Here is a 13,979-nt window from a genome sequence, read left to right on the forward strand (position 1 = left end):
ATACATTATCATCATGGAAATGGGCTGAAGCACTGACAAACTCTGAGAGCAATCTCTACTCGTCATCCCAGAACAGACTGATATCTAGACCGGAACGAAGAACAAAAACGCAAAAGGTTGATAGACCATCCGCTACTCTACACATGCTGAAAAGGCTGCAGCCCAAGTGGAGGCACTCCATGAATCGTTCTCTTGACTGTCACCGGTGACTTAGGAGACATCACATGGTTTAGTGGCAATAAAGATAGCCCAGAAACTTCCCACTGGCAACTCGCTGCTCTTAGTTAACCTGGACTGGAGTATATTGCCCATTAGCATTCATGTGGCTGGGCTGTGAGATTCAGCTTGTTGGGGGACTGTGAGGGATGCCAATGTGGACTATTTTAATGAAAATGAATGCACATCAGGGAGCATAAGTCTGGGGAAAGTGCTAGCAAATAGATTCCTGTCCTTACTCTGTCTTAGCTAATGATCAAAATAGCTTCATTTTGCTTAGGTGAACTCCTTCGACTTTAGAGGTTGGACCACTAGATGACAGCTCCCCCTAAGATGGTGACCACTTACTTGCAGTGGTATTATACTGCCCTGTTCAAATTAACACAATTGATTTTCTTCATTTAAACTATCTCACCCCAACAAGGAAGTTCAATAAGACATGGAGTCTAAAGATTAATGTTCCAGACGTGAAGGGTCTGAAGCCAAATTTGATCATACAGTGTATGCCTGCTTAAAACTATTAAGACTACGCGAAACATATGACTGAAACAATAGCAAAAGTGGTGGATGGAAGCATAAACTGTATTCTTGGGGTTGAGCATGCTGGGCTTGATGCCTAGAGTCAAATGAAGGAAGAATAAATGCAGGTGTGCAGATTTGCCCATAGTGGTACCAAGACATATCATTAAGATCAATAAAAGCGCCTGACAAATATCACAGTCTGAGGAAGATAAAGAAATGGCTGGAGGCTGAATGTACAACAGTGAGAAACTCAGAAATATACAAACATGGACCAGATAGAGGAACCAATAACACTAGATACTGAGAGGCTTTCTGATTATTGGCCACCCTGACTGCTAGGCCCTGCCAATTACATAACACACTGTACTTGTGTGCGAATAACAATTATGCACAGACTGTATAAGAGGCAGAAGAGAATCAAGGGATTGAACATACAACTCTCACCGGATGGGCAGAAACAACTTTGATGCCCTGATTACGAGTTTAGGTGCAATTTATCGCACCTGATAAATAACGATAACATGGGGCACGTTATTTTCAGCTGCAATAAATAACTCCTATTATATGTTCATGGGGAATAATGTGCCGATTTTTAGTGTTCAACACACCAAAATCCACATGAGATGATAAATACGTATGCTTTTCCCCTGTTACATTTTGGCAGGTTTGACCTGCCTAAAATTAACGAAGGTTGAGGTATTTAATGCATCCAATAGTTATCGGATGCATTAAATACAAACCAACTCATAATTGTAACCTGTGCATAAACAGGGGTTTACACATGGGTAGGAACTTCAGAAAACTTCTAATTAGACAGAGTGTAGTAGACTAATCACCTGTGAGATATCCAGTTTACTTGGGGTCCAAATTAGTATCTTATGGTATTGCGTAGCTGTGACCACCCACTAAAAACAGGTTAAAGCAGATCCCCAACACACTGCATTGTTTAATGAGGTATACATCTATTGCCTACACCTATAAAATGATAGTCTATCCCATATGAAGAGTAAACTTTAAAATATAAATGTATGTGCTTTAAAGTCAAATTCATATTACTGTAATAAAAGGTGGTTACCATGAAACGGTATAAAAATATTTATTTAAAAAATCATTCGAACAGTGTAGCATTGAAGTTACTGCCATGGTGTGACTTATTTTTTTTATTTGAGATGGTATAAACAGTCCACATCCATGTTTGAAACCTCTCACTTGCGAAATCCCTCAAGGCCTTTCTCAGAGTTCTACATTATTTGCTATTTACCTTATTCTGTGTGATGTCCTATGCAGATGATATCCTAAGGATCAGTTTCTTCAGCAATGATCTGGGGTTTGCCAAAGAGAAATTACGATCTTGCTTCTTAGTAGTTGCCTCCTGCCTCAAGTCTTATTGTGAGAACACAAAGGGCCTTATCTTTAGGGACAAGGGCGTCCCCACCAGAAGGACGGTATGAAGGTGTGTCCACTCCTATTGAGTGCACATTATAGTGAGCTTATTATTCAATGTGCATGCCATCAATAAGGCGGGAAAGGTAAAGTTACAAAGGGTCAATCACCAATACTAACAGTATATTTCAGCTAAAAAAGTCAATTCTGTGTACCAATGATAATGTGTTTTAACAGATGCCACGTGTTTAAAAAAGGACCTAATTTATGACTATATATTCAACTCTATTTATGTCATCAAAATCTGCTATATTTAATGAATAACACAATTAAAACAATTAAAAAGAGATGTTTTCCACACCGTAAGTTTGGTAAACCTCTGTTTTACATTTATTACAATTCAAAAAACAATTAATCATTATACATTATTGCAATCTTAAAAAACACATGTTATACATTTTTATAAAAAATGACTTAAAAACACAAAGAATCACAGGTCGACGCGGCGTTACGGTATTCTGTTTGTCTACCTTCTTCAGGACTGATTCTTATGTCAGATGGAGTGAATCTCCCCACCGGACATTTATTTGCTTCTTATCAGAACCCTGTAGGCTTCAAATGCATGGGCCTGTTTTCGGATTCTGCCTTTGATATGTGATGTCACTGATTTTCAGCATAAATGTGCTTGATATTGGACTACCAGGAGGAGCCACCGTATTTTCAATTGTGGGTATCGTCAATCACCCATTAATATCAGGTTGACTGGTGCAATTCCAATGATATTTGCTTCCAAGTCACTCCGTTTTAGAGAGAGGGTCCGTACTTTAGTTCGGTAATCGGCCTCCCTGCTCCTATATCCTGGCAGTCTTTCGATGTGTCCTTCAGCCGGTATGTTCCGAGTGCTCTTCGCGGCTTGGTAGCAAATATGATTGGAATTGCACCAGTCAACCTGATATTAATGAGTGATTGACGATACCCACAATTGAAAATACGGTGGCTCCTCCTGGTAGTCCAATATCAAGCACATTTATGCTGAAAATCAGTGACATCACATATCAAAGGCAGAATCCGAAAACAGGCCCATGCATTTGAAGCCTACATGGTTCCGATAAGAAGCAAATAAATGTCCGGTGGGGAGATTCACTCCATCTGACATAAGAATCAGTCCTGAAGAAGGTAGACAAACAGAATACCGAAACGCCGCGTCGACCTGTGATTCTTTGTGTTTTTATGTCATTTTTTATAAAAATGTATAACATGTGTTTTTTAAGATTGCAATAATGTACAATGATTAATTGTTTTTTGAATTGTAATAAATGTAAAACAGAGGTTTACCAAACTTACGGTGTGGAAAACATCTCTTTTTAATTGTTTTAATTGTGTTATTCATTAAATATAGCAGATTTTGATGACATAAATAGAGTTGAATATATAGTCAAAAATTAGGTCCTTTTTTAAACACGTGGCATCTGTTAAAACACATTATCATTGGTACACAGAATTGACTTTTTTAGCTGAAATATACTGTTAGTATTGGTGATTGACCCTTTGTAACTTTACCTTTCCCGCCTTATTGATGGCATGCGCATTGAATAATAAGCTCACTATAATGTGCACTCAATAGGAGTGGACACACCTTCATACCGTCCTTCTGGTGGGGACGCCCTTGTCCTTTTTGTAAACCACTATCCCCCCAGTCCCCTATTTAGCCTGTGTGGGGTCCTCCTTTAATTTTTTAACTTTTAACTTATCTTTAGGGAACCTCAAAGCTTATGGTTTCGCTCTGGTGGTGGACAAGACTTGTAGATCACTCACAATGGGTTGAGTCAGCAAAACATCCTTGATTCATTTTATACTCCTTTTTCTCATTCTGTCAACAGATTTGGCATATTTCCCCTTATTTTAACAATTGCAATTTGTTCTATTTGTATCTTCCGTGTGTGACTTTACAACTTGTACATTTGCAATTTTTTCTCCTGTTTGTATCTTTTATGTAACTCATGTAATCCTAAACCCTTATGTATCGCAACTGGTTCTTTTGTAAAGTGCCGACACCTTCGGTAATGTTCGCGCTATAGAAAATCGCATTAAATAAAATAAAATAAAACAAAACATCCTCATGCTATGCAAAATCTTCCCTTTTCTCCCCCTCACAATCATAAATAAGACTGTTGTAAATGCAATTGTCTTCTCACAGCTACACAATGGAAAGTCTACTTTGGGCTTCCAGCCTTCAAATTGTTCAAACCCCTCTTGCATGCCTCATCTGAGGAATGCCCCTTTGTTTCACCTTCTCATCTCACTGTTCAACTGTCCATTGCCTCCCGATTGCCAAACAGTGTAACTTCACATTGTTGTGCCTTGATCTTGGTGCTCTCCATAAAATAGGTCCTCTCCTTCTTCACCATTGTATCACTCTTAATATTCTTTTCAGAACCCTGTGTTTTGCAGTAGACAACTTCCTACATCTTCCTAACATTAGGCAGGCACTTATTGGACGCGGATCCCTTTTTTCTGGAATCAAAGCACTGAAACTCTCTGCCTCCCGAGCTTTAGTCTTCGGTCCTTTGATGACAGTTCATAAGTCACTGTTCTATATTAGGATTGTAACTTTTTGACTGCTGTAACAAAAGGATCTCTGTAACAAAGGCAGTAACCCACTGAGCTATCCACATAAAATACAGTTCTGTAAATCTGCATGGTACGTTAACCCTCAGTACTATGGAGTCAAACTGCCACTAGACAGAACTCTGATCTCTCTCCAGCAAGAACATTAACCACAAGAGATATCTTGACATTTTTACTGTTTCCTAAAAACTGTGCCGCAAATGTTTTTAAAACCATACCTTATTTCTGAACACAGCACCCCTCCCCCTCCCACATCCCCCTAAAGTCAGAGCAATGTGGGGCTGAATTTGGCTCCACCTCCAGAATTTGAAATGTTAGTCCCACCCCGAAAATGTGGGTCTGCTTGTGCTTTAGGGGAAGGTTTTATGGTGATGTGAGTGTCCTGAAGAGATGTTTAAAAAATTGGATGCTGCAGGGCACACAGTCTGGCCAGTCCTATTTACGCAGTTACTGCTGCTAAGATCCCATATCTTCCAAGGCTTCTTTAAATAGTTTAATCTTTAGGCGCTTCTGGAAGTGGAGAAAGTTAGTCTGATAATGGTTTGCTTGAATACGTTCTAAAAGCTAGAACCTGTAATGCCATTTTTTCACTTTAACTGTGAGAATGTCAACAGATGAGTAGTGGTTAATTTAAACCTAATTCCACAGATAAAATGTGTCATCATCTGCATGGTCAAAACAAGATGGGAGATCTATGCTAGTTGCAAGCTTCATACATCCTTTCCAGATAATAATATTTACAAAATCCATTGTCCCTTTAATACAAACGAAGCAGTTGTGGTTTTTTGCACCATACAATATGTTGCAGATTTGCATTTAAGTAAGTTTAACTTGCATGTATTGAACTCTACTTAGATTCTGAATCCATAAATCTATTCAAGTCCACTTATACACCAAATGATCCGGACCACCAAACTTGCTGTTCTCGCAGACCGCATCAATGCCCGCACTAACATAAGCAAAGAAAACTTTGACCTCACCATCAGTCTCCTCCAACTTGATCAACCCCTAGCATGACCCCTGGAACAATCTCTCTCAAATCTTAAGCAACAAAATCTCCACCATTTACAGCAACTTCAGCCCACAACTGAACCAAACAGACTTCGCAAAATGTCTCTTGATCTTATCCAAAGAACCAAAACTAACCACATCAACCCAGAAGAAACCGCTGCCACAATGAAGTTCATCCAGTCAGGGGCCTCATCAGACCCCTGACCACAAAACGCTTACTCCAGAGGACTGCAAACCACCAGCATCATGCTAACACCCATGTAGAATGCCTTTACCTCTTTTGCGACCTTCCAAGATGCTTTGAAACAAGCAGCTGTGTTCCCATTCCTAAAGGAACCCTCTGCAGATCCTTCAACGCTCACCAACTAGAGAGCGAACCCCCTCCTACCTTTCCCAGCCAAGGTCTTACAGACACCCCACCACAAACCTCAATGACCACCACCTACTGGTAACCATTCAGTCTTGTTTCAGACATAACCACAGCACGGAAACTGCCCTCATTGCTGCTATGGTTGCATCTGTATGACTCCGGACAGAAGAGACACATCCGTCCCTCTTCCTCCTGGATCTCACCACAGCATTTGACACAGTCTCCCACTCCATCCTTATCCAATGCCTACACAACATCGGAATCCTAGGGCACACACTCTGATGGATCTGCTTCTTTGACTGGAAGGGCCTAGTCCGGCACCGTACACTTCAGATGCCCACAACCTGACCTGTGGAGTTCTGAAAGGATCTTCCCTGAGCTCAACCCTCTTCAGCGCTTACATGATCCCTATAGCCAGCATCATCCTCGCTCATAATATCAATGTCCTCTCTTACACCAACAACACAAGACAAGACACAGACAAGACACCCAGTACTGGGATCAATTTCAATGTCTGCATGATTGAAATTACCCACTGGATGAAGAGCAACTGTCCAAAGCTGAACACCAGCAAGACCAAAATTGTGATCTTTGGAAAGAGTACACCATCTTGGGACTCCACCTGGTGGCCAAGAGAGCTAGGACCGATACCCAGCCTGGCCACCCACACCAAGAACCTCAGTAGTATCCTCAACAGCAAATTCGACATGATGGCCCAAGTGAATGCAGTCACTACCGCACGTCGTGTCCAGACCCTGAAGATGCGGAGGAAGATTTTCAAATGGAACGCCCTCTATGCCCGGATCAACAAAATCTCACCAGAAGGCTGCATACCATTCAGAACTTGGCAACCTCACTCTCAACCTCACATGCCGCACTCACATTACACCACACCTGAAGGAACTCCACTGGCTCCACATTCCCAAAGGAACACAATTCAAACACCTCACTCACATTTTCAAGGCATTACAGAACAATGTCCCAGCATACCTCAACAATTGCATCTGCTTTCACAAATCTTCCAGAAGCCTATGCTCCTCCAGACTCCTACTTACGCAAATCCCAAGCATAGAGAATATCAGATCTGGCAGTCGAGTCTTCCGCTAAATCGCTCGTAAAGCATGGAACGACCTAGCGCTATACTTAAGAGTCTCCTCCTCACTTCTTGAATTCCACAAGATGCTGAAGATCAGGCTTTCCTAGTAGTCTCACTAGGCACAAGGTGTGCCGAAACTCACACCTGCTTAACTCCAGGATACCCTCCTGGATACAAGTATGCTCTACAAATCTGCATAACATTTGACAATGTAATTTTAAATATTTAACATAATTAGTTAGCATTACATTTACAAGCCAATAAAAATGAAGGTACATAAATAATGCATTATAGAAGGCAGTAATTTGACTTTCTTGTCTTCAAAAACAAGTCTAAAAGTTTAATAGAACAATGTAAGCAGTAAAAATGTTTTTCAAATGAAGTATTATTAATAGTAGTTGATTCCAATTCAAATGTAGACAGATCCTTGAAGGAGGGAGAATCTAGATAAATATATAATAAATGCACTGCTATTTTAGTAATATGGGGGCTCATAAAAGTGTTTCTTAATAGCTTTCCATTGGTTCTGTCTTAATGTTACAATGCCAGACCCTTCTTAACGCAGCATTCTAGTGATTATTGAAGATCAATGAACTAATATGATCCAAGGCGCCATTAAGACATGCTATCTAAAAGGATCACCAAAGCAGCTGCAGGCGCTTATTCAATGCAGGAAAATGGCCTTAAAAATAGAAGGATACGCGACACATAATGATAAGGGATTAGAAAAGAGGCCAGGAATAATTTAAACATAATCTACAATAACTGAAGTCTCCTCAGATGCTTTTGAACAACTTTGGAAAACTTGGGAGTGCAAGAACAATAGCAAATATATCATCATTGGCAAAACGCATTACCAGTCTGTTTAAATCTTGGCAAAGGCAACACTAATGAGAGAAGAAGGGTGTGCTATCAGACCTGTATTGCTTCTACCAAGGCTAACAAGCATTGGAAATGCAATAGGTCTCGGATTTATTTGAGTTTGAGCTAATGGCATTGTAAATGGCAATGTCTTTTAGCCATGTGTTATGGAGTGTATGCATGTGGTGTGCAGTGGAATTATGTGGGTTGAATTGGAATTGTAGCAATAGTGGTATGCTGCGCTTTAGATGAATATGTTTAAAAGTAAAGTGAACCATACTGAGATTGCTACAATAGTTAATTGTGGATGCGTTAACAATTGATGTGTGCACTGATCGCTGGTGGTGTGTGTGCCTGGTGGAAGCGTGCACTGCCGGCTGGAGGTGTGTGTGCCTGGTGGAAGCGTGCACTGACGGCTGGTGGTGTGTGTGTACCTGGTAAAAGCGTGCACTGACGGCTGGTGGTGTGTGTGCCTGGTGAAAGTGTGCACTGACGGCTGGTGGTGTGTGTGCCTGGTGAAAGCGTGCACTGACGGCTGGTGGTGTGTGTGCCTGGTGAAAGCGTGCACTGACGTCTGGTGGTGTGTGCCTGGTGGAAGCCTGCACAGACGACCTATGGTGTCTGTGTCTGGTCAAAGTTTGCACTGACGGTGTGGTTGTGTGTGTGTGTGCTTGCGTGTGTGGTTGTGAATGTGTGGTGGTGAGTGTGTGTAAGTTTGCACTGAGTGTGTGGTGGTGAGTGTGTGGTGGAGAGTGTGTGGGGTCTTATGTGTGGGGTCTTATGTTTGGGGTCTTATGTTTGGGGTCTTATGTGTGTGTGTGTGGTGGTCTTACTTCGAGTTTTCGTACTCACCCAATGTTCACCCTGCACACTCACACACTGTTCACCCTACACACTCACACTGTTCACCGCACACTCTCACACTGCTCACCCTGCACACACTGCTCACCCTGCACACTCACACACTGCTCACCCTGCACACTCACACACTGCTCACTCTACACACTCACAATGCTCACCCTACACACTCACAATGCTCACCCTACACACTCACAATGCTCACCCTACACACTCACACACTTTTAACCCTGCACGCTCACACACTGTTCACCCTGCATGCTCACACACTGTTCAGCCTGCATGCTCACACACTGTTCAGCCTGCACGCTCACACACTGTTCACCCTGCACGCTCACACACTGCTCACCCGACGTAATGCGAAAAGACCTAGCTCTGCCCTTTGGCCTGTGTTGTAATCGTACAGTAGGTTGTGAGTAGTTGCACTTGATTGGTTGGTGCGTCCCCTCCTTTCTGCTCCCCTCACAGAGGGCCGGCTGCCTCCATGAAGCTCCCAAGACACGTGTTCAGCTGTTGTTTTAGCTCCTGTGTGTCAGTGCACCGTGTAAGCGCACAAGCATACCCTGCTCTCTCTGCACTCACTCTCACTCTGCACTCACTCTCACTCTGTACTCACAGTCACTCTTGCACTCACTCTGCACTCTTGCACTCACTGTCACTCTTGCAGTCACTCTGCACTCACTGTCACTCTCGCACTCACTGTCACTCTCGCACTCACTCTGCACTCACTGTCACTCTCGCACTCACTGTCACTCTCGCACTCACTCTGCACTCACACTCACTCTGCACTCACTGTCGCTCTCGCACTAACTCTGCACTCACTGTCACTCTGCACTCACTCTGCACTCACTGTGACTCTGAACTCACTGTCACTCAGCACTCACTGTCACTCGCACTCACTCTACTCTGCACTCACTGTCGCTCTCGCACTCACTCTGCAATCACTGTCACTCGCACTCCCTCTACTCTGCACTCACTGCTGCTCTCGCACTCACTCTGCACTCACTGTCTCTCTCGCACTCACTCTGTACGAGCCCTAAACAAGTGACTAGTCAGTGAACGCTGCACTACTCCAAAATGAGAACATTACATATCACTGTATGACATTTGCTGGAGGGGAAGCAGCCATCTTAGTAAACTGCACCGCTAGGCCACATATCTTTTGACTTCATGCAAGATTTAGGCACCGCCGCAGGCATACACCGAGGGGAAAAAACACACACCGAGCCCAAGTAAAATCATTAACAGCCCCCACAAACAGGCTAATGATTCTGCAAACGTGGTAGGGAGTGGATGGGCCAACAATACGACAAGACACTAGGAGGCCTACCCACCCCCAATGACAAGTAGACTGTAAAAGACCTCTCTGTCTGCATTGTACCCATTAAGAGCGAGACAAAGGATCGGCACTAATTAACATAACAGACACACTAATTAATGTGCGCCCATCATCCTTTGACAAACTACAAATAAAACGAAAATACCCTTATTCTTTTTCGTCTTCGTCTCTTGTAATACGTTATGGCTAAAGTGTCTCATTTGGGAATTGTGCACCAAAGTAACCCCCTCATGTACTTTTGATATTGGAGTGGTACATACAGCATGCAACAGTTTTTCAGGCACCTTTTTAAGGTGAACTGATACAGCTAACTCGCAACGTTCATCTTTAAACCTGTGGATGTAAAATAGCAGAGTGTTTCCAGAGATTTTTTTCCCCGAAACACTTAAGCTATATTTCTCCTCATAATACTCACCAATCCTAGTGATTATATTTAAAGACAACTTCATTTTTTTCTTTTAAATATTGCGATTTTATATAGCGCAAACTTTACCCGAAGGTGTCAGAGCGCTTACATGAGCATGCGATTCTGTTATTTGGAAACAGAAATTTGTCGTTTCATATTTCGTAGGACTGAAAGATTGTTGGATGAATTGCCTTTTCCCACTTCCATGCGCGTGCAGGCCTTGAAGTGAGCTCTGGGTTTACAGGCTTTCCTCGGAGTGCAGAAAGCAACTTCTCCAGACACAGGCCTGTGTTTTCCCTTATATGGCTCTAAATGATTTGTGCTGATTGGCTGCGCTGGACAAAATGGCGTTTCAATCAGTATGCGTCTTACACTACCAATAACGCAGACGTTTGGAAATCAGCTATTCAGAACTGAGTCCGTCTGCTCAGAGTCTAATAGAATTAATGCATGCCTGGTATCTCTCTTTGTTTGACACTTGTAGCCTATAACCTCAAAGCTTTGCACTGTTGCTATAAAGCAGGGCAAATTAATTTACACTTCGTGCTGCTAATGTAATAAGGACTAAAGCAAGCAGTTTTTGCACAAGGGTAAAAACATGGCACAAACTATTACCGCGTTTATAATGTGTTTACGTCATAATATGTAAATGGTGCGACTATGTTTGACGCAGGATCAGTTTCTACCATTTTTTGCTAAATATTTATGCCCCTGTCCGTTTTTCACAAAGTAATTCATACCAGTGCAAATATGAGGAAATAGTGGTAAATTTGCTTAAAATCTCGGAGCCAAATTTCTGTTTGGCATAATCAAGCTAATATGGAATTAAATAATTATGCTCCCCTCGAACATCTGTTCTCCGAGGGTCCCCCGCTAGCTCGGCTCATCTTCTGCGCCTGGTAATGGGAGGCTGCTGGTCTCGGCCATTAATTCTGCGACGGGGAGAGCGCCTCCCCCGCTCCTCGAAGAGAGATTACACCATCAGCTGCCCCCTGCCTCAAAGCCCCGGAAGACAGTGCGCCCTGGAATGGAAGCTGCCAAGGTCCGCATAGCGCCAACTAGGAGGCGTGCAGGGGGTGGCGCTTTTGGTGTATTTGTTAAGAGCCATGATCGACCCCAAGGGTTTCGTGCCGCAGAAACCGCGGATGTTTATTGTTATCGACCTTGCAAGGATAGACGACCGAGTTCATTTGCTTGCGTTCGATCTCATGATGTGTCAAACACAGATGCTTTCTGTATGTGTTTTAAGTCACTGAGCCATAACTCCCTCTTTCCCCTCCCAACCCCGTGCCGAAAGGGTTGCGATGCTTTAATTTGAGATATTAAACACGTGCACATTCAACCAGCTGGCACGGGCAGGTGCCCGTTCAAATCCATTCATCCATTTCCTTGTTAGGCATGCAAACTCGATGAAAACAAACACATTTTGAAATACCTTTGGCTGCAAGGAAAAATATCACAATCCGGCATGAAAAATTCAATTTGAGTTTTCTATGGCGAACTAAGCAGGAGGTACCAATGAGAGAAACGAGCATTGGCCAGGTATGATGATATTATAATAAGTACCAGCCTTATTCCTTCAGTGACAAACGTGTGTGGTTGAGCAAGAAAGCGAAAGGGAACAGACAAGAATAGCGAAAAAGAGAGAACTAGTTCTGGTCCAACGATACATCAGTAAGTGCCATGTTAGGGACTGGCACACAAATGCGCCTTACGAGGAGGCAGTGGGTCAAGAAAGTAAACTGAACTATTTCATACAAAAAGACTGAAGTCAAGGTTTAGCCAGGAGGCGGCATGCGCGCACACACACACAGCTGAAAAAAAACTAACTGCAGAGTGGTACACGCGCGCCCAGCATCAGTCTTTAATTACCGCGCATATTGAAGAAATATGGCCTTCTGCTGCGCGTGTCCTCACGGAATATGCAGGAAGCAGAGCAACTCTACAACCTATGGCCTATTGCGTGCTGTCTTCTAAAAAGACAGCCATGCGAAGGCCAATTGCCATGCAGCTGCCACAAAAAGATTGCAAAATTCACAAGCTTTATGGAATTTGCAGGGTAACATTTTCGTACCCCTCAGAAAAGGACTCTTAAGCAACCCCCACTTCGTGGAACGTAGGCCGAGCCCTAAAAATAGCTCACTACTGGTCTAATGGTAAAACATCATCCTTGCATGAGGGGTACGTCTACATATTTAGACGCTTGCGAGTTCCGTACGTTGAGGAACCTTGAGAGACCTCATTTAGGGCCTTAGTGGACCCTTGAAAAAGCAGAGCTACCCTGTAGAGCAAAACTGTAACAATTTACCACATAGAAATATTGGACTTGGAGGAGAAAAAAATAGATGCTATAGTATAGCTCAGTTTTTTCAAATCAAAAAAGGAAAAAAACGTAACCTGTATACTGATACAAGATCTCAATGCGAGGCCCAGCACAAATATTCACAGCCCTCCAGAAACGCCCTTGTTGTTCCACCAATTCCAAATGGTCATTCTTGGTGGTCCGGAGGAAGGTGGACTTTTAACATACTTTCCACCGAAACGTATGAAGAGCGGAACTACAGTACTCAACCCTACAACACAGCAACGGATGAAAAAGATAGTTCTTTTCTCGATTTTTGCAGATAGTGTTTGTAATTCTAGGTTGGGTAAGGTATGAGTGATAATTATGAGTGTATGAAGAGAGAGTGGAGCTCTATGCATGAGGGTTATGAAAATAAATTGGACGTATTTGTCAGTGTATCTACTGTTCAACATCAGTTGCCTTGTGGTTTTTAGAAGTATTTTTACTCACAGGTTCACTTTCAAATAGGAAAAGACAAAATAGCAACTGTCAGTTATTGGATTAAATTGTGTAAGTGTATATGTGCATTTTGCATATTTATGTTTTGTTTTATTGAATAATCAAAGGAATACATTGGACAGCACTTTATATAAGGAATGTATGGATTTATTGTTGTACCTTTATTTTGATTATGAGAAATATTATGTACAAACAAAATAATGAATTAAAGAAATGAACATTTAAATGAAAATAATAAACTAAGAATAAATAACATGAAAATCCTACAGAGATTACGTTTTTCATTAGACCAGCCATGAGCTATTTTTAGCCCTGGTAGAAGCAATACAGGTCTGGTATGACAACCTTCTTATCTCATTGGTCCCTAGACTTATAAATAATATGGCAGAGGGTACCTATCTTTCGTCAAAAGCAAAGGCAGCGCTATACATACAAGCCCCAAAATCCAAAATAGTGTTCCTAATGTTAACAGAAGAAAAGGTTACA

General features: G+C 42.3%; 1 protein-coding gene across 3 annotated transcripts in view; it reads right to left on the reverse strand.

The window, feature by feature from the left end:
- The window catches only part of ARRDC4 (arrestin domain containing 4), a 200,717-nt gene that overhangs the window by 129,646 nt on the left and 57,092 nt on the right, over window positions 1–13,979 (reverse strand). The gene's annotated exons all lie outside the window — the stretch shown is intronic.

This window comes from Lissotriton vulgaris, chromosome 2_1 (genome assembly GCF_964263255.1).
Source record: "Lissotriton vulgaris chromosome 2_1, aLisVul1.2, whole genome shotgun sequence".
In the NCBI taxonomy this organism is placed as follows: Eukaryota; Metazoa; Chordata; class Amphibia; order Caudata; family Salamandridae; genus Lissotriton; species Lissotriton vulgaris.